The sequence below is a fragment of the Haemaphysalis longicornis genome, unplaced genomic scaffold (genome assembly GCF_048455015.1).
Source record: "Haemaphysalis longicornis isolate Haplotype H1 unplaced genomic scaffold, Haemaphysalis longicornis Haplotype H1 scaffold_13, whole genome shotgun sequence".
Lineage (NCBI taxonomy): Eukaryota > Metazoa > Arthropoda > Arachnida > Ixodida > Ixodidae > Haemaphysalis > Haemaphysalis longicornis.
In genome coordinates, this window is record NW_027526233.1 from 56344426 (window position 1) to 56371524 (window position 27099).

The following is a 27099-nucleotide window of genomic DNA, read 5'->3' on the forward strand; positions in this document are numbered from 1 at the left end:
TTCGGGAATAATATTGAGGTTTCCCAGCCCTGGTGGCAGGCCAAAAACAGCGACCCCTCAACATCATCGGTTCTTTGGCTAACTGTTTTTCATCATCGTCGAAGGTCCGACAGAGAACAGTCATAAAGCACCATTTTGTGACAGACGAATGCTGGAGACCTGTTTGTAAACAACCGTTTAGGGTCTCACAAAAAGAGCGAGATGCATTGCGGCGCCAGGTTTAATACAGCTTACACGACAACGGTATACAACCTTCGATGAGTCTATGGGCGTCATCTACGGTTATAGTGGCAAAAAAAGATGGCAATCTGATTATGCCTGGACAAAGATAGGATGAATTAAATTAGGAATACTTTATTAAACGGGCTCATGAACTGATACCCTTCCCGTTCCACTGAGGTATAACGGGAAAAAAGACAGTTGTTTACCCCTATTTCGGACTGACGACTCCTTAGACCGACTACCCGTTTCCAGGTACTCTGATCCATCGCCTTTACGCAGCGCGTATCTGCAGATCCAAGTGGATGAGCGCGAACGCAAAAAGACTGGGTTTATCACCCCAGATGGGCCTTACAAGCTCTAGATGCTCCAGTTTGATATCTGCTTTGTCCCTAAAGGACCTTCCAAAAAATGATGGACACTGTACTGTCGGACCTGAAATAACAGCATCCCCTAGTTAACCAGGATGACGTCATTTTCTCTCGGGAGTTCGACGATCATCTGCACCGCCTGCATGCCCTATTTAACGCGACCCGTTCAGCGGGGCTTTAGCTCAACTCACAGAAATGGCCCTTTGCGTTTCAATAGCTTAAGTTTCTTGGGCACGTGGTTACTCCTGGGGGAGTTAGCCCGTACCTCACAAGGCGGCGGCGGAAAACGGATTCCCGACGCCCACGGACAAACTTGCGATGCAGCGGTTTTTGCATTTCTGCGCTTACTTACAGCACCTCGTTGCTAATGCTGCGTTGCTTGGTTGCCCAGCATCTCACTCCTTAACAAAGCTGGACGTGGCATTTGTTTCGCGCCCTGAGCAGACCAAAGGTATCGATCAGCTGAAGACGAAACTGCCAAGTAACCCTATCCTAGTGCACGTTAACGAAGAAGCCGACACAGAACTTCTTTCAGACCCTGGTAACGTTGGTGTCGGCGCAGTCTTAGAGCAGCGGCAGGGTTGGGGCTGAACGCGTCATTGCTTACGCAAGTAACATGTTACCATCCCTGAGGCAAACTATTTCACGACCGACAATGAGTGCTTGGCCATCATATAAGTAGTCCAAAATTACGTCCTTACTTATCAGGTCAAATACCCGTCAGGATGACTCGCGCGGTGGAGGCTCCGACTCCACGAGTTTGAGATGAGTTTGAGGTGGTATACAAGTACGACAACGCCACGCCGACAATCAGTGCCGGTGAGCGAGTTGCTGTTGACCAGTAAGATGATAACCCTTTCGCGGAACCTTGGGACTTGAGCCGTGACTCAAATGCAGAACAAGGACCCACAACGTCTTCAGCTCATTGAGTACCTCGAAGGACAAAGTTCTTGTTCGCCACGGCTCTTCCAGTGGTCGCAGTTGTCATTCTTGCTGCACAACAGTCATACACAAAAAAGAATTTCATGCAAAGGAGCCGCCCACCTTCTTGTTGGGCAAAGAGCGCTACGTGGCGACATGTCCCACGCCTCCCACCACGAGCCTTCGTCGGACATTTATGTTTTTCCCACGCACTGGCAAGAGTTCGTCGAGTAGTGCTCGTTAAAGCTGACCCCAACAGTCAAGACATAAGTCAAAACATGCCGTGCCTGTCACCGGCGAATAACACCACCCACTAAACCGACTGGTTTCGTTCAGGCTGTGGACCAACCGAACAGGCCATTTAAGCAGGTCTGCTTGAATTTACTTGGGCCAACCCTTACAACGTCAGCTGGAAATCGGTAGATTGTAGTTGCTACTGACGCCTTTGCCCCTTATAGGGAAACCAAAGCATTGCCCCAAGGAACGTAGGCTGCAATTGGCAGTGAAATGAATTATTACGTCGGTGCAAGCTAGTTGGTACTTAAAACACAAACCACGAAAGGCTGAATTGCGTATGAACTTTTCGAGTGACTACCTACAGCCTTTACCGCGATGACACTTGGAAAGTTCTGGAGCACCAGATTGTAGGTTGGTACAACGCTAAAAGTATGGGAGCTTTCAGTACGCTAGAGGATGTGTCGGCATGCCTCCCGATCTCAGCTAGGTTTCTATGAGAAGCGTCGGTAAAGAATGCGCTGTTTGTTCTTTCGGTATACCTACAGTATTCTAGGAAAACGGGCTTAAATGTGTGAATATGGCTTTCAGTACTTTGAAAGAATTTCGAAAGCTCTGATTGAATGCGGCTGTTTTCAGCAGCAAGTCGTTTACACATATTATTTCCTCTTCAGCTCCTGCGTTCTTGTGGTGACCGCAAAAGCAAACGTCTTCATAGAAGGCTGTAAGCTGCGCGCACAGCGGATGGCTGCGCAGGTCGCAAAAGCGCTATTGCCACCTACTTTTCGCTGTTTGATTTTTATTTGCAATCGAACGACCTGTGTCCAGAACGCCCGCACAAACTGCGTTTGTAGGATTCGTCCGTGCGTGGTTCCGGTCCACAGCTGGAAATCGGTAGATTGTAGTTGCTACTGACGCTCTTGCCCCTTATGGGGAAACCAAAGCATTGCCCAAAGGAACGTAGGCTGAAATTGGCAGTGAAATGAATTATTATGTCGGTGCAAGCTAGTTGGTACTTCATCATTGGAACTGATTAAGCACCAGGCACGTCTGGAGGAAGGAAAACAGACAGAAAAGGGCGTTCCAGCAACTGGTAAAACGCTCTTTCTGAAGGGCTAAAACGCTCTAACTTAGCGGTTAAAGCTCTCTTTCCTGTCAGTTTTCCTTCATGCAGTTATGCCCGGCGCTTCACCTCTACCCGTAAAATCCGAAGATTTTTTGTTATTAACATAATGCTTCGTCACGGAACAAAATCATTCTTCATTATTGAAAGAGCCACAGCGTTCACCGCATACGTACCGGAGAGGTATGAAACTCTGTCATACCAATCATCGAAAACGGCTGCCCTGCCAGAAAAATCCCCAGGCAAATGGGCTGATAGAAAGGCTGAGCAAGACCATTGTCAACATGGTTTGAACGTATATTGACGTTGACCAGAACTAAAGTGGGATGACTTACTGGGTACGCGTGATTGGCCTACTATACGGCAGTTCCAAAATACTTGCCTCTTCTGTTAGTCCACGGATGCCAACTGACGAGTACGTTGGAAGCGATGGTGCTTTCGGATGAAATTACCGTGTTTACACCTAACGCCGCGTTATACGCTAGCCGCGCGGATGCGGCACTACAATTTCCACGACAATGCATACGTCACCACCGAACGATTCATGCCCGCCGTAACAACTTACGGCATCAACACGGAACGTACCAACCGGATGACCGAGTCTGGCCATGGACCCTGTGCACCCTCAAGGACGTTAGGAAAGACGTTTACGCCTCTAATTTGGGCAGTACAAAGTGATGCGGCAAGTAAGCGAAGTGAACTATCAAGTTCTTCCTGAAGGAGCATTGCTGCGAACGCCTAGGAGGGCACTTCCTGATGTTGTTCTTGTTGCCAGGATGACGCGGTGCAACTCCCGTTTACTGCGACTCCAGAAGTGTCTTTTTTGTGCGTGCGCTGCGTCTTGCTAATTTGCTTTTTTTACATTCTGTTAGCAACCAATTCCAGGTTTTTAATTCCCACTCCTCAATTATTTCTGGTACGCATCTAGAGGATGCTTGGGAAAATACACGCGGTATTGCCACAATGACATGGCTTTGAGAAGGCACACTTTTTCAGCGAGGTGCGGTCGCCCCCAAGCAGCTCTGTGGTTTGGTGTGCGGGATGCTCGGCCTTCTTGCTGTCTTTGCTTCTTCCTTACTTCTTGTTTCGGCTGCTGGCTGTTCTAATCCCCGCGCTTCACTTATTAAAGCTCATTTTATCTGGAACCGGCTCTATGTCGGGACAATAAAAAGGAGCCGCCTGAGTAGGCAGAAAACTTCCATCGTGCAGATGTTCGTTTGGAAACGAATAAATGCGGATAAAAAAAGATTACCTCAAACATACCCCTTCGCTGCGTGTACAAAATGACGACCTGTGTGATGCTCGACGGCGATTTTTGGTAATCACGTTCGGGGTTCTGCCATTACTTTCATTTGGTTCCATGGAGGCATGGTTCCTGCAAGGTGGGACAGGCCACTTACACAAACCGTATTTATTAATAGTTAAAACTCTTCTGCTACCCGGGTAAATTGCGGAGCACTGTCCACGTCAGGAGAGCATTAGAAGGATCATTTTGCAACCGCTGCTGTTGTAGAGCAACATCATGTTCAGTTACCGCTCAACACGATTAATAATTATTTTTTTGATCACCGGCGCTCTTTCATTAAAGGAGATTAGTGGAGTATTGCCCCGTTGCCATAAGTGGGTTTCCGCTGCCCCCTTCAAACACTGCGTGACTTATTTTATTGAAATTATTCACGTGTCTGCCACTTAGCACATCTGCATATTACTGCTAATGGTGGTGCATGTTGTCTGCGTCGTTAGAATACTTTTGCGATTACTGAAGATTGCACAGAGCACGTCCAGCTGCTGCTTCATGAGTTGACTTTCATTGCAGGGGGCAGGTGCTGTGGTTTTAAGAATTGGTAGATCAGCGTTCTTTTTGCTAGAACACATACTCACAATACAGGTATTCCTACATTGACCACAGATATACTAAAAGCTTGTTTTAGATATGAATTTGCTCCATCAACTCTGTTTCGCGCGGCCCCAGCTGGCACGTGCGTAAAAATTTGACGGCGAAATCCGCACCGGGTTGGTCAGGTTTCTTTAAAAATTGAAATTTTGGGCGAGTCACTGCACCAAACGTTTGCATTCTTTCCTACTTTGAGACGAGGTGGATTTAGGTTAATCACATAGAATCGGTGTATAGGGATGAGGTGGGTGGTGCGGTTCTATCAAGGTCCCATCAGGTGATCATGACGTTTACATCCCTACCAACGATGATTTCGCTATGAGGATACGAGACGCAATTGTGATTCCCCAGAGGTAGTTTTCGCTTGTCATTTGTGGTTGTCAAAACGAACGTACAAGGAAACTGCAAGAAATGGGGTGCTACGTGCCAAGCGTGTGACGTCGGCCAACGCCTCTTAATTGTCGGTGTCAAAACTTTGCTAACCAGCCGATATTGTGAATGTTCGTGCGTGCAATCGCCTCTTGTAGAGATATTAAGTTTCTTCCTGGCGCTTTTGGCTTTATGAATATTCGTCGGTCGAATCTGTCCTTTATATCCATCCATGCTTTCGGAATTTCAGCGTGTGGCATTCTCAAAATCGCAAGGAGTTTGTCTGTGTTTGTCCGAAGCCTTTCCCTGAGATCTTTAGCTGTACCTCGTAAAAATGAAACCATCCTTCTTAAGAGAAATATATTTAGCATGTAAAGGTTTTTCAAATAAAACATGAGTCAAAGTCCCAAATTAAATCTCATTTGGCCGTGTTGGAAAGGCGCAATGGAATAAAGCGAGGAACCCAGGTTCAATTTGTGCCATAGAAAGCGTGTTTTCCAGGGGAACCTTATGTGTCTTCTTCTATGGTACTATAACCACATTGGGAAACCATTATGTAAAGTTTGCTTTCTTTGAGTTCGTTTCCAGGTTTTGGCGCCGGTTTTTGACGCCGCTAGTGGGGCATACAAAATGTTGCTCAAAAACCAACCATTTCACTGAGGTAACTTTTGCTTGCCTTACCCGCACCTACGCGTTGGAGCCGCACCCTAATTACAAAGTTATGTTTTGATGCGGCTGCCTGAACATGCCCGTGGAGTTTTCTGGCACCACAATTTAACCTGATAACGCATATAGTGGCCTCGCAATGACCAGACGCGTTGGACTCGTGTAGCTTGTGGTAACCAGTCTTCCGCATGGCCTGGTGAAGTGGCATGCATTCCTAATGAAGAACAGCTGTAAGAGCTGAATATGTCAAAAGCCTAGTTTGACCATCTAATTACGATGCCTGTACCACAAAATATCGGTTATGCGTGAAATATAGCCATGGCTATTCTCGTACACGCATTTCCTCGAATCTTGGCAAATGACTGGAGAGGATAGAGTCCACTGGTTCCACTTCACTCACCCGTATTCGCGGTTTTAAATACAAACGCTTCAGCGTGCTTGGTATTCGATGGCGCGAAATTTAAGACGACTGACCCTAAAACGATTTCACTTGACAGAGTAGGTTCTGTGTTCATATCTGTAACTACGGAAGGCTCAATTGCGTATGAACTTTTCGAGTGACTACCTGCAGCCATTACCGCCATGAGACTTGGAAAATTCTGGAGCACAAGGTTGTAGGTTGGTACGACCTTAAAAGTATGGGAGCTTTGAGTACGCAAGAGGGACTGTCGCCACGCCTGCCTACCTCAGCTAGTTCTCTCTCACAAGCTTCGGTAAAGATCGCGCAGTTTCTCCTTTCTGTTAAGCTACAGAATTCTACAAAAACAGGCTGAAATGCGTGAATATTGCTTTGAGTACTTTGAAGGAATTCTGAAAGCTCTGATTGAAGGTGGCTGTTTTGACCAGCAAGTCGTTTACACACAATATTTCCTCTTTAGCTTCTGCGTTCTTGCGGTTACCACAAAAGCAAACGTTTCCTTAGAAAGCGCTAATCTGCGTGCACAGCCGTCGGCTCTGCAGGCAGCAAAAGCGCTATCGCCAACTCCTTTTCGCTCTTTGATTTTTATTTACAATCGAGAGACCTGTGTCGAGAATACCCGCACCAACTGCGTTAGTAGGATTCGTCGGTGCGTGGCTGCGGTCCAAGGCTTTGTGCCCAGGAGGATGAAACACAAAGATTTAGGCGCTCTTACGTGTTCTTCACGCATTTTTAGCGTCGTTTTTCTCATTATCTTCGTTTTGCAAAGAGAAGGTTTTATGTGCCATTCATGTGGTATGTAGCGTCGAGAACCCCAGCAGGAAAGCGAAACTTTCTGATGACGGAAATGATCGCAGGGGATGTGAATGAAAAAACGCTTCCCCTAATGGCAATTCAATTTCGGTCTCTCGGATTATGAACCCGACATATATCAGAATGTGCCATTCCGACACCCTCTAAGCGGTTTAGATTTGAAGAGGGCTGCATTAACGTGACAAAACACACAAAATTCATGCATTCGTTTATCCAAAGACGACAATAGTGAACGGCACAAATTTTTCTAGCGAAGTGAGAAGCCTGGTGAAGCTGGTGGTCTAGCAGCACTTGGAGATAAAGTTCTTGAACCGTAATTTATTTATTGAGATGTGTCAGTGCTTCTGCATTCAATGATTGTCGAGACTTCTTTATGTGGCTCAGCAAGTCTGTCTTTTAAGGTAAATGATGTGTCCACTTTTATTCATGCAAGCTTCGTTCTCTAACAGCAGGCATTCTTGCTGTGTAGAGGTGGTAGAATGAAAGGACCGTCAATGCCTTGTGCGGTGCCTTGCTGCGTAAATGGGGGAGGAGGTAAGGAATTGGAGCAGTTATATGGACACTGTCGGTGGTTTGTGGCTGCGCTCTCCTAAGCTACCCGACCGCAAGACCTACCCAAGTAGTTCAACCGTACTCTCAGAAGTGTGAAAGGGCTCCCAGATAGTATGAATATTTACAAGTAAGTAGAGGTTCGTGTGGAATCGCGATTGCAACTTGAAAGATGTGAGGGCTGGCGTTCAAGCCTGTCTGGAAGGAATCAACAGGCAGAAGGTGAGTTCGTGGTTTTGCAAAGGTGAGGTAATGAACGTGCTGTTGTCACGCATATTCAACGCGTTTTGACGTTCTCGTATTAATGGAGGTGCATGTTACGCGTAGGCTGTTTATAGAAATAAAACATTTGGGAGAAGCGGAATATTGCTGTACAATATACTGGGCTGTGTCCTGTATCGATCAATAGCAACTTCATGGTTATTGAGGAAGGAAGGGGAAGGGAAATAGAGGTAGGCGTGACAGAAGGGGGATGACACTTTGTTTTGCTGTTTACAATCGGTAGGTAGGCGAGTGTTTTCGGTAATACCAGGCGGCCCACTAAATTGAAAACAACAAACACTGATGACCCTTTCCATTCCATAACGCTCAAAAGCAGCATCGCCACAATAAAAGAGCAGTAATCATGTAAAAACATGACCTTCGACCTAAAAGCAAAGAGCTATATCTACCTGAAATTAAACTCCTGAAAATAGACCAGTATTTTGTAACATCATTAATGCCGTGACGTCTCTAGAAAAAGTATAACTTCAGTGCCGTGCATTATTTAGACATTACCTTTGAAATTGGGTTGGGTTTTTATAAGAAGTCCTAGGGTCCCTGGCTGCATTGAATGAGGATAACCTTTTATTGACACGACAGATTGCCCACCTTTGGGTGCAGGTTTACTGTAAGAAGTACTTGCAGAACGCGTTTTTGTATTTGCGACGTCTCAAACATGTCTGAATATCACTCTCGGCAGTATACCTACTCGATTACCCAAGTACATGCAATATTTTGGTAAAATATAGGCGAAGAAGACATTTCTAGTACCTTATTTTCGGACGTTACGTGTATGTATGGTACAGACAACTGTAGACATTATTGCAATCTCATTTGCAGGCCCATTACCACATATCTTGCAAACGTATTTAACAAGGTTGTTATTGTTGTTTATACTTTGTACAGATGTATCCTGGTACCTCAGTGATTGTTGTATACTTTATTAATAGATACTTTTATACTATCTATACTTGTACACTTAGATAATTGCAGACTTTATTATTACTTTACTTGATAGACATGCCTTTGTATAAAAAACACGTTGCTGAATACGTGCCCAAGTTTTCTGATCCATGAGTGCTGCTTTTCAGGTATATGAATGTGAAAGCCATCATAAATAAACGATATTCAACTTAATACGCCAAAGAAACAAAGGCGCAAGTAAATATAGTGGCACGCCCGCGCTCAGGGGCCCGTAAATAACTAACATGCGCTTGTAATGTCCGTTCGAACTGCAGTGTTTATAGGAAGCCCACAAATGAAGTGTTTGTATCATCTTTTCAGAATATATGAAAAAGTCCCGATTAGTTATTACGTCAATGGTACGACAAGAGTCCTTCAATGCCTTTCTGGTCATAAACCTTCGCCATCACGCTATGGGAGAGCTTCGTACGCTGCTGCGCCGCGGTGCTGGTGTTGATTGGAGGGCAGCCGGGGGCGTGGTCAGAGCGCGTTTGGCCAGGAACGGACCACGGAGGAACATAAAACAGACCCTAGCCATTTTATCAGCAGTGCGCTTTCGCTTTACGTGTCGTGGGCAGCTGAAATGGGCTTGTTATTTTGTGAGTGGAAATAAAATTTGGTGCGAACGGGCATGCTGTTACTGCGTTCCTGCTTCCCGGTCTGGCTACAGAGCTGTGGCGGCCGTCCGATGCCCTCCTATCTGCGGTGGCGCCCCTCGCCGTAGCCGTTATCCCCGTACGAATCTTGGCCGGGAGTTTCATGACAAGAGTAGATTGAAGGACTCCTGTACGACTGAGCGGAAGGCCCTAAAAATAATCTACCCATATTGTACACCAGTGCACGGTCAGCAGTTTTATCGGGACCCGTGACGTTCCTTCCGTTTGTTTTTTTTAAGGGGAGAAGACCCTTAGTAGATTTGGCTGTTGGAATCTCCAGTAGTCGTCGTAATATTCGTCTCCAGTGACGGTAATACAACACCGGCAAACTCGCTTACGCCTCCCCCTGGAGCGTTTCGTGACGCGTACTAAAAAAACAACAGGGCACTCGTTTACGCGTTGCCCTAGAGGGATTTGTGCTTCCAAATCAAGAGACATATACAGCAGAGATGTATACCTCTGCCCCCCACCACGGTTTTATCGCCGTTGGCATTAACTTATAGGCAAAAAATATACCGATACACGGCATGCTACGCCCCTCTCCCAGGTTTCACGTTAATGAAGATATCCCGGGATTTTATTTCTGGGTTAGCTTTGGCTTTGAATAAGACTTCTGAATAAGCGTGCTTAGAGTAAGATAAGATACCCAACTCCAGAGTGGCACGTAATCTGTCCCTTTGTTATCTGGGGACGTTCTACTGGCACTTTACAACCGACCTATCAAAATGCGCTGGGACTAGCGTGCAAAACCAAACTGAATAATTAACCTTTGAAGTTACCAAACATGGTCCAGATCTACCAAAATAGTGCAACCTGGATAGGTCAAGAGTGATGCATTTCTTTGTTTTTGCGCTTTTTTTAGTGTCGATCTTGCATATTTTTTTCAGCGTTGTGGTCTCATTTAGTCAGGATACGGGACATGATGTTCACATCAGTTTCCCGCCATCAAAACTGCAGCAAAACGACGAAGCCCTCATTTCTGTGAGGGATGCACCGAACGGCTGGCTCGTGGGCACTTCTTTCAGCCCAGATTTCAAGCTTGTCACGGGAGTATCAACAAAATACCTGTTGTTTCCGAAACTCTCAGACAACTGCCTTCTGCATCGTATGCGTTGGGTAAGGACCACATTTGTTCAAAAAATCTCTCGTAGACCAAGACGTAAAACGATACATGGCCTCGCGGAAGACAGGCAACAAAACCTTAATTACCAAACTAAAGGGTGAGTCCGGCTTGCTCAGAATTGCATAGGAAAATAGCTTTCCTTCAAAAAAATCGGAAGGGAATTCACGAAACTGCTTTATTTATTTCGTTTGCAGGTGAAGTCAGAAGCTCTCAGTAGGATGTGGCTGGCTTTAAGAGTTTCGACTTCGCCTACAGAATTGCTTTACCCGAGTTGGGGAGAGTTTTATCAATTTTTTGCTTTCTTTTTTTTATTTCATTTCATTTGATTTCATTATATTTAAACAAACCATGTACCGGGAGGAGAGGCAAAAGGCAGAATAACTCTGCCTGACAGCAGAGTTAATTTATCGTCTTTGTGCACTCCAAGGGCCGCGCAATCAAGCACACAAATATATGGTCATTTTTTTCGTACTTTCCCTTCTTTGAAACGCCAACTTCCCATAACGCAGTTAAGCCAACGCAGCAGATACCACATCCGAGCCACTGCGGACATGAAGGTGCAGCTATTTACAATCCAACTCTTCATTCGCCAGGACAAAGACTCCAAAGAACTCAGCAAAATCGTTCCCAATAATCAGACACTGAGTGGTGTCCAACCTTTTTACCAAAGTCATGGCTACCCTTCAAGCGAAATTCTATTGCTTAATTCTTTTGGGTGTAGGAGAGTTTAGGAATGTTAGTTTACAATGCGAAATAAAATTTGACACGTTATTAAAATACAGCCATACAACAACGAAAATACCATACAGTTTTATAGGAAACTTCGCGGTTAAAGAAAATTCGTTTTGGAAACTATTCAAAGAAGGGCGAAAGCATAGCTACTATTGTTGCTGTAGCAGCCGAGCTAACCACAAAGCGACCGTTAATATAGTAAACGTAGGTTACAGTATCTTTCTTTCTTGTTAGACTCGTGCACACAGTTTTCTTAACGTTGATCGACATTTGCCAATCGGTGCACTACTGGGGAATATGGGTAAATGAATCAGCAAGCTCAAGGTGATCGGAATAAGTGGTAATTTCTATTTAAACAATGCAGTCGTCGGCGAATAGCTTTATGTTGCAGGAAACGTTCTTTGTGATTTCATTAATGAAGATGAGAAGTAACAGTGGCCCATGAACGGAGCCTTGTGGTACCCCAGAGGTAACAGGAACGGTTTCATACGCCACCTGCTCAAACATGACAAACTGTGAACGGTCACTCAAGAAGTCTGTTATCCAGCTTGTTAGTGGTCCGTCCCCAAATGTATGTCGGAGCTTCGCAATTTTTTTTTATGCCATATCGAGTGAAGCGCTTTGAAAAGTATATTAATATTACATCAGTGTGGGAACAGTTGATAATAGGCAATGCTAGGTCATGAACAACTTGTATTAGTAGCGTAGTTGTTGACAATATGCTGCGAAATCCGCGTTGGCAAGGTGAATCGATGCCCTTTGTTTCCAAGAAAAATGTTAAGTGTTTTAGGATAATAAGCTCAAATATTTTACACGATGTGCTGGTTAACGAAATACAGTTAGAACAGTCATCGCAACCATCCGACTTCGGAATTGGTGTAACTTTGGCCTTTTTCTAGTCTTGTGAAAGCTGTGACCGCGAGAAAGGCTTGCTGAAAACGAGGCCACGATTTTTACTACGCCATTATGCACATCGCCGAAGAAATGTGTTTTGAATGTTATCGGGCCCGGAAGATTTTTTAGGGTCTAGCTCAAGCAAAATGCTACAGATTCCTTCGTCAGTTATATTTGTGGGGTTTACTGTATCATTCTCAGGCCATGGAAGCTGAGGCGTTTGCTCGTTATCTTTAGTGAATATCGAGTGGAAAAAGTTGTAAGCATTATGTTTATCTCTTTCCTGCTCTAATGATAGTGTGGAAGGGCCAGCTTTCCTAGGGCGGATATGTTTCCAGAATGTTTGGGGGTGGCAAGTAATAAATGACGGTAACGTAATATAAAGTAATGTTCTTTTGTTTTTTTATTGTGTTCTAAAACTTCGCAATAGCAGATCAGAGTTTTGTCACTTCTCTATGCCCCCCAACCTCCTTTACTTGCTTCTGCAGACGTTTAACAGTTCGCTTTGCGTGTAAAACGTCTCTTGTAATCCAGGGATTCTTTTTCTGTTGGTGCGTAAGCCGTAATGAAATAAACTTTTTCGTGCAATAAGAAACAATGTGTTCAATTTTGTAAACAAACCGCGTTCACAGTGGTGGAGGGATTATGAGCCAAATCGAAGAAGTCATAAAATTCATGAGCCAAGAGAGTAACACACTAGCGTCGTCGGCTTTGTTGAAGTCTGCGACAGGAGTTTCTGTCAATTCGAACAGTAAGCCATAATCAAGTGCTATACTGCAGATTGCTACCCTGTGGTCAGATATACCCTCGACGACTTCAACGTGCGCAACGTCATGGTTTAGGTGGTTACTTATAAGGACTCGATTCGGTATACTAGTAGCTGTTCCTTGACAACGCGTCGGGCAGGGAACAACTTGGCGGAGGTTGAAATTTAGCATAAGATCGATTAAAGCCTCTGAACTGGGTGAGGTATGACGCATGTTTGTCCAGTTTATGTCTGGAAGGTTAAAATCACCCATCAGCATGACTGCACATCTGCGAACATGCTGTTGAAGAAAGTCATGAAAGGCAACTAAACACTCGGCCCAACAAGATGGGCTCCGATAAACGCAACCTGTCACCAAGCTTGAACCATTGCACAATATTTTACAGAACACCGCTTCAGTTTTGGGTACGTGGAGCATTAAACTATAAAAAATTGAACGTGGGATTAGCAATGCCACGCCTTCGCCACGAGATGGTCTGTCTTTTCGAATAACAGTGTAATTCTGGGGAGCAAATTTCATGATAAAAACATTTGGTGACAGCCAGGTATCCGTAATCGCTACAATGTCAGGTTCATAAATCAGAAACATGTCCTCGATCGGTTTCACTTTGTTCACGTTGAGTAGTTGTATTTTTTCCTTTACGCTGCACTCCGAGCTCTGAGTGTTTGGCCGACGTGGCACTTAGTCGTTCGTTGGCTTGTTTAATGGCACCCTTTCTTCTTTCTCCTCATCCCAAACAAAAGGCGATCATTTATGAAAAGTTTTTTGAAAGCTAACGCAACCTTTCGATGTGCTAAAGCAAAGCATACGAGACGTCTCCTGTCCACACCCAAGCAAAATTACTTGATCACACAACGCGAGTGTCTCTCATTGGTGTGAGAACTTGCCAAAATTCGCACCTACCTCTACGGCCGACCTTTCAATGTTGTAACGGACCACCATGCACTATGCTGACTTTCTTAGTTGAAGGATTCGACAGGACGTCTGGGGCGCTGGGCTATCAGCCTTCAGGAATACACCTTCTCCGGCGCGTACAAGACTGGCCATCTACATCAAGATGCCGACTGTCTCTCCCACCACCTATTCGACCAACCTGGTATGTGCACGTTTGAGTGTCATGGCGTCGTCTGATTTCGTGCACATAGGGGAGGAGCAAAGCCACGACACTTTGTTGCGACAAATATTTGAACAGATTTAGCCCGCAAATGCCAAACCGTAACTTTACGCAGTCTTACTCCAGGATGGCGTGCTGTGCCGCCGCAACTTTCGCGCTGATGGTCCAGCCTTGCTATTTGTTGTTCGCGAGCACATGCGGTTGTCGGTAATACAGCAGCTCCGTGACGTTCCCACAGCTCCTCACCTTGGTTTACCTCGCACCTATGACTGCACATGCCGGTGCGTCTGCAGGCCTCGACTGTACAAGTCAGTGCGGCAATACATGCACGCATGCGGCTCTTGCCAGTTGCTCAAAACTTCACCTGTGCTGCCAGCCGGGCTGCCACAAGCGATAGACGTCCCAACTGAACCGTTAGGCGGGGTTCGAATCGACTTACTGGGATCCTTTTCTTAATCTAACTCAGGAAACAAATAAATTGCGGTTGGTACGAACTGCACCACGCGTTTCGCCATTACCCGTGCCCTTGCGACAAGCTGTGTGACTGACCTTGCAGATTTTCTCCTTCGTGCCGACATTCTCCAGCAAGTGGAGCCCCTGGCCAACTCCTTACCGACCTTGGTCGGTACATTCTGGCCCGAGTTGTCGGCGACATTATTCGTTCCTGCTCTACCACGCACAAGATTTCGACTCCCTACCACCTTCTAAATAATGCTCTTACGGAACGTCTTGACCGAACACTAACGGACATGCTCTCGATGTACATGTCGGTTGACCACCGCGATTGGGAAAATCCGTTCCCTTACGTCACATTTGCCTACAACTCTTCCCGACATGACACGACTGAATTCTCCACCTTTTATCTTCTCTACGAATGTGAGCCGACATTACCGATGGAACATTGCTTCCTCCCTGCCCGGCTGCAACGGAATACCCTAACTAAGCAATTACACGGGCCCACGACTCACGGCAAGTGGCTCGTGCAAAACTCTCACCATCTCCAACGTTGGAAAGATTCGGTATGATCTCGGCCACAGGACTGTTAGCTATTCCCCTGGAACGCTCGTTTTTTTTTTTTTTTGGTGCCCAAGTCGTTTATTGGGCCTGTCTCAAAAACTTCTGTTCTGCTACAATAGTCCGTACCGTGATTTGCACCACGTACACAACATATGTGATGTTTGATATTTCACAGTATTGCCAACGGGTTCACCAAGTGGCCATCACTAGGATATTGTTCATGTGACACGACTCAAGCCCTACCATGCGCCCACTTGTCTTCCTTCTACCTAGCATCCAGACGGTGCTTTTCCTACGGGGGGTTATGTCCCAACAAGATGTAGCGAAACCACGTGCTTCCAGCCTGAGAGATCATGGGGCTCTGTGCCCGCGGCATGCCGGCTGGGCGCCTAGCGCTCACGGGGAACAAGGCAAAGCACGAGGATTTTTCTCTCGCTCGTACCGCGGCCTCCTGGCCTGACTGATGGCTCTTCCTACTCGGACGATGTTCTGTAAATACCTGCCAATACACCACTATTCCTTGCCCCTTCCTCGTATCAGAATATGTATATATATATATATATATATATATATATATAAATCTAGAGAAAGATAAACTCACAAAGCGCGCGGAACTAGTATAAGTAAAGAGTGGGATACATAGCAAGAACAATAACAAACAATGTTACTTACGTCACTTGCGTCAATGTTAATGTTACTTGCCTTCGTCAGAGTAAAGTTACATGAATCATGTAACTTTACTCTGACGAAGGCAAGTCCCGTTGCCGCTACGTAAGTAAACTTTGTTTGTTATTGTTCTTGCTGTGTATCCGACTCTTTACTTATACTTTACAAATATATATATATATATATATATATATATATATATATATATATATATATATGTCAAAGTTGCAGTCCTTATTGCCAGTGCTGTTTGGCACTTTAACAGTGTTTTATAGTGCCGAATGACGAATGATTGCCTTTTTTTTAATGCAGGAATATCTAATTGAAAATTCAAGTCGAGAAAAAATGCGCCGTTTTTTCCGAAAGCGGGAATCGAACCCACAACCTCCGCATAACGCGTGCGGTGCTCTACCATTGAGCTAGTTCCGCGGCGACTCCCCTCTCGACTATACCGCGGGGTTTTGTATTTACGACTCCTCAGAGCCCGGTCAACTAGCGCCGCCCCTCGACCACCGCGGGAAGACGTAGAACGTCTTTTCCCAGCGGCCGCACGTAAGACGTGGTCGGAAGTCGGGGATAGCCAAAGGCATTTCGGACTGCTGAAGCCAGAACCCTCGTAATGCATTTTGTAGAACAGAGACGTACGGGACGAGGGATTCCGTAAGGACACATATCAAAGTTGCAGTCCTTATTGCCAGTGCTGTTTGGCGTTTTAGTAGTGTTTTATAGTGCCGAATGACGAATGATTGCCTTTTTTTATGCAGGAATAACTAATTGAAAATTCAAGTCGAGAAAAAATGCGCCTTTCTTTCCGGAAGCGGGAATCGAACCCACAACCTCCGCATAACGCGTGCGGTGCTCTACCATTGAGCTAGTTCCGCGGCGACTCCCCTCTCGACTATACCGCGGGGTTTTGTATTTACGACTACTCAGAGCCCGGTCAACTAGCGCCGCCCTTCGACCACCGCGGGAAGACATAGAACGTCTTTTCCCAGCGGCCGCACGTAAGACGTGGTCGGAAGTCGGGGATAGCCAACGGCATTTCAGACTGCTGAAGCCAGAACCCTCGTAATGCATTTTCTAGAACAGAGACGTACGGGACGAGGGATTCCGTAAGGACACATATCAAAGTTGCAGTCCTTATGGCCAGTGCTGTTTGGCGTTTCAACAGTGTTTTATAGTGCCGAGTGACGAGTGATTGCCTTTTTTTTATGCAGGAATAACTAATTGAAAATTCAAGTCGAGAAAAAATGCGCCGTTTTTTCCGGAAGCGGCAATCGAACCCACAACCTCCGCATAACGCGTGCGGTGCTCTACCATTGAGCTAGTTCCGCGGCGACTCCCCTCTCGACTACAGTTATTCCTGCATAAAAAAAAAGCAAGCATTCGTCATTCGGCACTATAAAACACTGCTAAAACGCCAAACAGCACTGGCATCAAGGACTGCAACTTTGATATGTGTCCTTACGGAATCCCTCGTCCCGTACGTCTCTGTTCTACAAAATGCATTACGAGGGTTCTGGCTTCAGCAGTCTGAAATGCCTTTGGCTATCCCCGACTTCCGACCACGTCTTACGTGCGGCAGCTGGGAAAAGATGTTCTACGTCTTCCCGCGGTGGTCGAGGGGCGGCACTAGTTGACCGGGCTCTGAGGAGTCGTAAATACAAAACCCCGCGGTATAGTCGAGAGGGGAGTCGCCGCGGAACTAGCTCAATGGTAGAGCACCGCACGCGTTATGCGGAGGTTGTGGGTTCGATTCCCGCTTCCGGAAAAAACGGCGCATTTTTTCTCGACTTCAATTTTCAATTAGTTATTCCTGCATAAAAAAAAGGCAATCATTCGTCATTCGGCACTATAAAACACTGTTAAAACGCCAAACAGCACTGGCAATAAAGACTGCAACTTTGATACGTGTCCTTACGGAATCCCTCGTCCCGTACGTCTCTGTTCTACAATATAATATATAACTATATATATATATATATATATATATATATATATATATATATATATATATATATATATATATATTTATATATATATATATAAATATATATAGTAAGGAAATGAGGGGCTCGTTGAGGAAGTACAGAAAGATAGGTCGGCAGCCTACAATGCCAAAGGAGGCATAGGGGTGTGGTTAGGCTCTTTTCTTTTTCACAACGGTTAATTAAGTAAACATTTTTGTTTTTTTAAAATAGACGTTCAAGTCACGCCGGGGGGGTTGAAAAGAAGGTCTCCTTCTCCCCGTGTAGTCAGAGTGGCGCTGGCTACCACTCTCAAGAGTCAGATACACTTCTACTGAATAAAATATAAGGAGAACACAGTCTCCCAGATAGCCGATTTGGTAAGGCATTCGACACGTAATCGAAAGGCGTGGGTTCGGTCCCCACTCTGGGCGCGTGTTTTTCTTTCTTTCTTTCGTTTTTTATAAAAAAAAATGTTTACTTAATTAACCGTTGGGAAAAAGAAAAGAGCCTAACCACACCCCTATGCCTCCTTTGGCATTGTAGACTGCCAACCTATCTTTCTGTATAAATATATATATATATAAATATATATATATATATATATATATATATATATATATATATAGACTGAAAAGATAAAAACTCACACAGAGCGCGAAAAAAATAAGGTTAGTAGAGACAGAGACAAACGAGAAAGACTTAGAAAATAAAAATAAGTTTACTGACGTTTCAGGGAGAGGACTCCCTTTCTTCAGAGTACAAAATAAGTTCGTTTCAGAGCTATATATACAGAAAATGTAGCAAGCGCGAGGGCAAGGTAAGAGGAGGGAGAGTTTGTACAAATGGATTCATGGTTGGTGGGTAGCCAAAGAATGAAGGGAGAGCGGGAAAATTAATTACAACAAGGATAATAAGAACACACAATCACGCGGTACGAACGTGGAAAAAAAGAGAGAGAGAAAACCAAACACAGAGAAAAAATAATACATAATTAAAAAATAAAAATAATAATAAATAACAAGGTAATTTTCTTCCCCCGTAGAAACGGGGGTGAAAGAGGGGTCAAAACAAGATAGGCCCATGCCCGTGTTTGACATGGGCAAAAAGATTAGTCACGCGGAAGACGTTCCAAAGAAGATATGCACACAAAGGGCGAACATCTGCCCATTCACACCCGTTCTAGGAATCCAAGTAAGGTCATTGAAACAAGAGACACGTGGCTTCTGTTGGTGGGAGGCGGGGGTCGCGCCCGAAAGCAGTAGGACAGGCAGTTTCGACAGGAAAGAGTGTACATTGGTATACAAATAGCGAAAAAGATACATAATTATAAAATAACCAGGTAATTTTCCCCTCCCTTGTGGCAACGGGGGTGAAAGAGGGGTCAAAACAAGATATGCCCATGCACGTGTTTGACATGGGCAAAAAGATTAGTCACGCGGAACAAGGAAACGAAGATATGCAAATGCACACAAAGGATGAACATCTGCCCATACACACCCGTTCTAAGAATCCTGGTAAGGTAATTGAAACGTGAGACACGTGGCTTCTGTTAGTTGGAGGCGGGGGTCGCGCCCAAAAGCAGTAGGATAGGTAGTTTCGACTCGAAATGAGTTTACATTGATAGGGGAAAAAAGACAAGGTCGAACAAGTCATACAAAAAAAAAAAAACAGGCAGGTGCACGCGTATGACGCGGCAGCAAGTGGTATTCATCTGCCCGGCGCATGGTTTGATTAGCTTTGATATTCTCACCTTGCAATTAATTTGTGAACGCGAGCGTGTGTGATTGTTTTCGTGTCCTCTTTTTTTTTGTATTGTTGTTTTCTAATATTCCTTGCTGACCGCCTTGGCATTCCCTGAACTGGCACCATGCGCCGGGCAGATGAATACCACTTGCTGCCGCGTCATACGCGTGCACCTGCCTGTTTTTTTTTTTTTTTTGTATGACTTGTTTGACCTTGTCTTTTTTCCCCTATCAATGTAAACTCATTTCGAGTCGAAACTACCTATCCTACTGCTTTTGGGCGCGACCCCCGCCTCCCACCAACAGAAGCCACGTGTCTCACGTTTCAATTACCTTACCAGGATTCTTAGAACGGGTGTGTATGGGCAGATGTTCATCCTTTGTGTGCATTTGCATATCTTCGTTTCCTTGTTCCGCGTGACTAATCTTTTTGCCCATGTCAAACACGTGCATGGGCATATCTTGTTTTGACCCCTCTTTCACCCCCGTTGCCACAAGGGAGGGGAAAATTACCTGGTTATTTTATAATTATGTATCTTTTTCGCTATTTGTATACCAATGTACACTCTTTCCTGTCGAAACTGCCTGTCCTACTGCTTTCGGGCGCGACCCCCGCCTCCCACCAACAGAAGCCACGTGTCTCTTGTTTCAATGACCTTACTTGGATTCCTAGAACGGGTGTGAATGGGCAGATGTTCGCCCTTTGTGTGCATATCTTCTTTGGAACGTCTTCCGCGTAACTAATCTTTTTGCCCATGTCAAACACGGGCATGGGCCTATCTTGTTTTGACCCCTCTTTCACCCCCGTTGCCACGGGGGAGGAGAATTACCTTGTTATTTATTATTTTTTTTATTTTTAATTATGTATTATTTTTTCTCTGTGTTTGGTTTTCTCTCTCTTTTTTTTTCCAAGTTCGTACCGCGTGACTGTGTGTTCTTATTATCCTTGTTGTAATTAATTTTCCCGCTCTCCCTTCATTCTTTTGCTACCCACCAACCATGAATCCATTTGTACAAACTCTCCCTCCTCTTACGTTGCCCTCGCGCTTGCTACATTTTCTGTATATATAGCTCTGAAACGAACTTATTTTGTACTCTGAAGAAAGGGAGTCCTCTCCCTGAAACGTCAGTAAACTTATTTTTATTTTCTAAGTCTTTCTCGTTTGTCTCTGTCTCTACTAACCTTATATATATATATATATATATATATATATATATATATATATATATATATATATATATATATATATATATATGGGCACAGCAGAGGACGACGAAGGAGCGCGTTAGCTAGCGGCTCGTGTGCTCGGTTCTTGGTCGCCATTTTGCTAGCCACCAACCGGTGTTCTTTGTGTGTTTCCTCTGGCAAGTTAGGCACCTCGCCTAATAAATACTTTGCCCCTGCGTCTTCGCCAAGACAACTTCTCTGCGCCCCTGTTTGACAGGACGCAACACTGGTGGAGGGTGCTTCCCATGCCCTGTACGCCCCCGGACGTTAGCCCCGAGAGACCTTCGCCCGTCCACACTCCGGTTCATCGGTGTAGCCGCCGGAAACGCAGCCTTCCTCCAGAACAGGGCCCTCTCTTGGAGTCTACATCAAGAAGGCATGCTTCTCAGCCAGAGGTAATGGCGCAGGCAATGCCTACTACGGTGACTTTTCAGCAGCCGCGCGAACCCGCCCACTTCCACGGAGAGGATTACGAAGACGTTCAGGACTGGCTTGAACCTTTCGAGCGTGTGGCTGCATTCAACCAGTGGAGTGCCACCCAAAAGCTCCAACAAGCCTATTTTGCTCTTGAGGACGGTGCAAGGACGTGGTTCGAGAATTGGGAAGCGAGCCTCCGCACTTGGGAGGACTTTCGTCGCGAGGTTCAAGCGAAATTCGCCAATGCCGACCGCCGCGAACAAGCACAGCGTCTCCTGGAAGCACGGACTCAGAAACCTAACGAGAGTGTGGCTATGTTCGCGGAGGACATGGCCCGACTGTTCAAGCGAGCCGACCCAGACATGGCAGAATGCAAAAAATTACTCCATCTTATGCATGGCGTAAAAGAACAGCTTTTCGCCGGCCTCGTCCGAAATCCGCCACGAACGGTCCAAGAATTCATCCGCGAGGCTACTGCCATTGAGAGGGCACTACAACAGCGCTCCCGACAATACGACCGCATGGGCGCCAAAACATCGTCGAGCATCTCTGCTGTCATAGCCACGGATGACGACAACCGCCTTCGGGATCTCATCCGCGTGGTGTTGAGAGAAGAGCTCGCTAAGTGCGGCATCATCCCATCGGGGCCCATACAGGCCTCCGTCACCGACATAGTGCGCGATGAAATTTGCAACGCGATTTCCCTACCAGCAGCGCAGCCAGCGTCACCATTCCCAGTTTCCTACGCTCCGGCTGTCACTGTCCAGGCTCCCGCCGCAACCACTAGACCTGCCGCGCCGCTTCTCCCCTACCACCCGCCGCACCCAGCCGAATGCTGGCCACAACAAGCAGTCCCTCTTACTGCCCAACAGCAGTTTCGTAATAACTCTTGGGTACGTCCGCAACAGTACTATCGTCCCCAAGTACGCAAGACCGACCTTTGGCGAACGCCCGACAACCAGCCGCTCTGCTATCACTGTGGCGAACCAGGGCACATTTATCGCCGGTGCCCCTACCGTGAAATTGGACTGCCTGGATTCCCACCCAACGCTGTTCGGCCCCAATTCGGAGAAAGACCGTTCGCCATTTCTGACTATCTCGCCGAGCGTCGAGCTACCGCACCACTCCGCCGATCGCGTTCGCCGTCCCCAGCTCCCCAAGGTTCGCCCGGCCGCCGCACTCCTGGAGGGCCACCTACCCGGCGGTCTGCAACGCCACCGCGGGGAAACTAGATGACGCAACCTTGGGAGGCAAGGTTGCCAGTAGTCGAAGCTCCGAAGGCCTCCCTCTACCGCCGGTAGTTGGGGAACCGGCAGCCCAAAACTTCGACGTCGACGTGAACGCGCGGCCTGAACTTAGTTTTTCTCGACGGACACGAAATGACCGCATTAGTGGACACCGGAGCGGTATACTCGATAATTATTCGGGAACTCTCTCACAGGCTCAGAAAAGTCAAGACCCCATGGGATGGACCTCAGATTCGGACTGCCGTGGGTCACCTAATGACGCCTGTCGGAAAATGTACCGCGAGGGTACGCATTGGTGACTGACTTCGTCGTACGTTCGTCGTCCTTCCGTAGTGCTGCAGGGAGCTTATTATAGGAATGGACTTCTTGCGCGATCATGATGTGGTAATCCACGTCGGCGAAGGCTTTGTGAGTTTTTCTACGAAAAATAACACACCAGAACGTACCGGCAACCGACCCATACACCTGTGAATTGTCGGTGACGAAGTTAGCCTACCACCAAGATCCTGCATGCCTGTTTCCCTTAGGTGTGATAACCTATTAAGCGGCCCTGGTATTGCCGAGGTCTCGAGTCCCCTTCTTCTGGAAAGTGGGATCGCCATTGCTAGGGGCCTGTTGACGCTAGCGTGCGGCGAAGCGGAGGTACTGCTGACATACTTCACCAATGAACGTCGACAAGTCGCCAAGGGAACGGCGGTTGCCGTCTTCGAAGACATCGACAACGCAATGGACTGCTTCGTTTTAAAGAGTAAAGCGTCAGCCGTGGTGCCAAATAAGCTCGAAATCGACGTTTACCGCAACCTCCCGCCGACAGAGCAACGCCAGCTTTCTGAGCTCTTAAACAGTTTCCGGGACTGCTTTTCGTCGACGTCGGGCGTCCGCCAAACCCAGTTGGTTAAACTTCGAATAATTACTGCCGCAAATGAAAGACCGGTTCGGCAGAACCCCTACCGAGTGTCCGCGAAAGAACGCGATGCGATAAGGCAGCAGGTGAACCAGATGCTAGACGACGACGTCATTCAGCCATCGACAAGCCCCTGGGCGTCACCCGTCGTCATGGTCATAAAGAAGGATGGTAGCTTGAGATTCTGCGCCGATTTTCGCAAACAGAACCAAGTCACCAAAAAAGACGTATATCCTCTGCCGAGAATAGACGACTCACTCGATCGATTACGACATGCCCGCTACTTTTCGTCAATGGACTTAAAGAGCGGATACTGGCAAATCGAAGTCGATGAGCGTGACCGTGAAAAGACCGCATTTGTTACTCCCGACGGGCTTTATGAGTTCAAAGTTGTTCCTTTTGGTTTGTGCTCAGCGCCTGCAACATTTCAAAGAATGATGGACACGGTTCTGTCTGGATGCAAGTGGCAAACGTGTTTGGTATACCTAGACGACGTCGTCGTGTTTTCGAGGACCTTTCAAGAGCACTTGGAGCGATTGACGTCCGTTCTTCAGGCTATACGATCTGCCGCACTGACACTGAAACCAGAAAAATGCCACTTCGGGTATGAAGAACTACTATTTCTCGGCCACGGATCCTGATAAACTTGATGCCATGTCGAAGTTCTGCACGCCTACCGACAAAAAGAGCATTCGGCGTTTTCTGGAGCTGTGCTCTTATTACCGGAGATTCATAGCGAACTTCTCCCACATTGCGGTCCCACTCACTCGCCTCACACGTGACGACGTAGCTTTCATCTGGAGGGATGAACAGCAAGAGGCGTTTGACGAGCTCCGGCGGAGCTTACAGACACCACCTGTGCTGGCTCATGTCGATGAGGATGCCGCAACTATGGTTCACACGGATGCCAGCAATGTGGGGCTCGGCGCTGTTCTCGTCCAGTGGCAAGACGGCGCCGAAAAAGTCTTTGTTTACGCCTGCCGGACACTATCACGGGCCGAAAGTAACTACTCGGCCAACGAGAAAGAGTGCCTTGCTGTTGTTTGGGCCCTCCTCAAATTCCGACTATACCTTTATGGGCGTCATGTTACCGTCGTCAGCGACCACCATTCCCTCTGCTGGCTCACGAATCTTAGGAATCCTTCTGGCCGTCTTGCGCGATGGAACTTAAGGCTCCAGAACTTCGACATGACCATCATACATAAATCCGGCAAGCAGCATTCAGACGCAGACTGCCTTTCAAGAGCTCCTGTTGGCCTTGCCCCCGCCGATGACGATGACAGCGACGATGCCGCGCTAATCGGAGTTCTGGACGCACCCACCATTTCGGAACAGCAGCGCGCAGATCCGGAACTACGATCGCTGTTTGAATTTTTACAATGCCACACTACCGTCGTGCCGAAGGCATTTGCCAGAGGACTGTCCTCATTCTGTCTGCGGAGCAACGTTCTCTATAAGAGAAATTTCGCCTCGAGTGGGAGTAACTACCTGCTTGTCGTACCCAACCTTCTCAGGAATGAAATCTTGCAGGCCTGTCACGACGAGCCTAGCGCCGGTCACTTCGGTTACACACGTACGCTGGCACGCATCAAGCAGAAGTAGTACTGGCCGAAGCTATCGGCACCCGTACGGTAGTATGTACGAACTTGCCGGGACTGCCAGCGACGGAAAGCACCACCCGGCCGGCAAGCCGGATTTCTGCAGCCCGTTCAGGTTCCCGTTCAGGCTCCTTCAGGACTTGCTCGGCCCCTTTCCAACTTCCACAACTGGGAACAAATGGATAGTAGTCGCCACGGATTACCTAACAAGGTATGCCGAAACGAAGGCGCTACCACGGGCTACAGCGCTTGAGGTTGCGCAGTTTTTTCTAACAAGAATTGTGCTGCGGCATGGCGCACCGGCAGTGCTGATTACAGACCGTGGAACGGCCTTCATGGCGCAACTGCTGCAAGAAGTGTTGAGATTGAGCGGCACGTCCCACCGAAAGGCCAGCGCGTACCACCCCCAAACTAACGGTTTAACAGAACGTCTCAACCGAACAGTAGCCGACATGCTCAGTATGTACGCCGATGCGGAACACAAGACGTGGGATGCAGTTTTGCCTTACGTAACGTTGGCGTATAATACGGCACAACAAGAGACGACTCAAATGACGCCATTTGCACTTGTCTACGGTAGGGAACCTTCCACAATGCTTGACACCATGCAGCTGCTACCCGATACCCACGACGACAAAGCCGGCTCCCTTCACGAGTTTGTGCGTAGCGCCGAAGAAGCACGCGCGCTGGCACGCCAGCGAATAGAACAGCACCAGCGTTGTGACGCCGCTCGCTACAATCTTCGCCACCGACATGCTACCTTCTCCCCTGGGGACCAGGTCTGGGTGTGGACTCCAGTTAGGCGCCGGGGACTCTCGGAAAAGCTTATGCGGCATTACTTTGGCCCGTATACGGTGTTACGACAGCTCAGCGATGTTACCTACGAAGTCGCTCCAGCCAGCCCAAGCGCCGCAGGACGTTCCCGATCTCGCCCAGAAATTGTGCATGTGTTCCGCATGAAACAATACTTCTCGCGGTGATCACGCATTGCATCTAGCAGCGGACTACATTTTCCGCGCATAACCGTAGCATCGAGTCGATGCTTTTGAGGAGAGGGGGTAATGTCACGTGCCAGTCTGTGGGATGAGAGCATTAAGTAGGACAGACATGCTAATCCCCAGCGTGAGTACGTGCCGTGTGATGGGCACAGCAGAGGACGACGAAGGAGCGCGTTAGCTAGCGGCTCGTGTGCTCGGTTCTTGGTCGCCATTTTGCTAGCCACGAACCGGTGCTCTTTGTGTGTTTCCTCTGGCAAGTTAGGCACCTCGCGTAATAAATACTTTGCCCCAGCGTCATCGCCAAGACAACTTCTCTGCGCCCCAGTTTGACAGGACGCAACAATATATATATATATATATATATATATATATATATATATATATATATATATATATATATATATATATATATATATATATATATATATATATATATATATATATATATATATATATATATATATATATATATATATATATATATATATATATATAATATATATATATATATATATATATATATATATATATATATATATATATATATATATATATATATATATATATATATATATATATATAATATATATATATATATATATATATATATATATATATATATATATATATATATATATATATATATACAGAGACGAACGAGAAAGACGTAGAAAATTGAAATACGTTTACTGACGTTTCAGGGAGAGGACTTCCTTTCTTCAGAGTCCTCTCCCTCTTCAGGGAGTCCTCTCTCTGAAACGTCAGTAAACGTATTTCTATTTTCTATGTATTTCTCGTTTGTCTCTGTCTCTGCTAACCTTATTTTGTTCACTCTCTGTGTGAGTTTTTATATTTTTTTTATATACAGTTTTTATATATATATATATATATATATATATATATATATATATATATATATATATATATTTATATATTTATATATATATATATATATAGAAATATATATGTGGGGAGAGAGAGAGAGAGAATTATGCCGCGTGATTTCGGGGCTCTCGCCGCATTGCACGCGCAAGAATCGGCTGCAACGGGCACCACTAACTCTGAGCCGGCAGAGCGCGTTTGTCTCTGGTAACGGAGGCCTGAGCGCATGTGCACGGCAAGGGGAAGATCACGCAAGAGACCTCGCCACCAATGCGGGCAGTGTAGTCTAGGAGGTCGAGTGAGACAAAGGGGTCTTTTTCTCATTGCTCTCTTCTTTGTGGGG

At 46.4% G+C, this 27099-nt stretch overlaps 1 protein-coding gene and 1 non-coding gene across 2 annotated transcripts in view; both read left to right on the forward strand.

The window, feature by feature from the left end:
• Positions 1 to 27099, forward strand: part of LOC144163844 (uncharacterized) — a 200999-nt gene that overhangs the window by 59001 nt on the left and 114899 nt on the right. The window lies entirely within an intron of this gene.
• On the forward strand, positions 18100 to 18171 carry Trnat-cgu (transfer RNA threonine (anticodon CGU)). Its single transcript has one exon. It is a non-coding gene; the product is annotated as a tRNA-Thr (tRNA).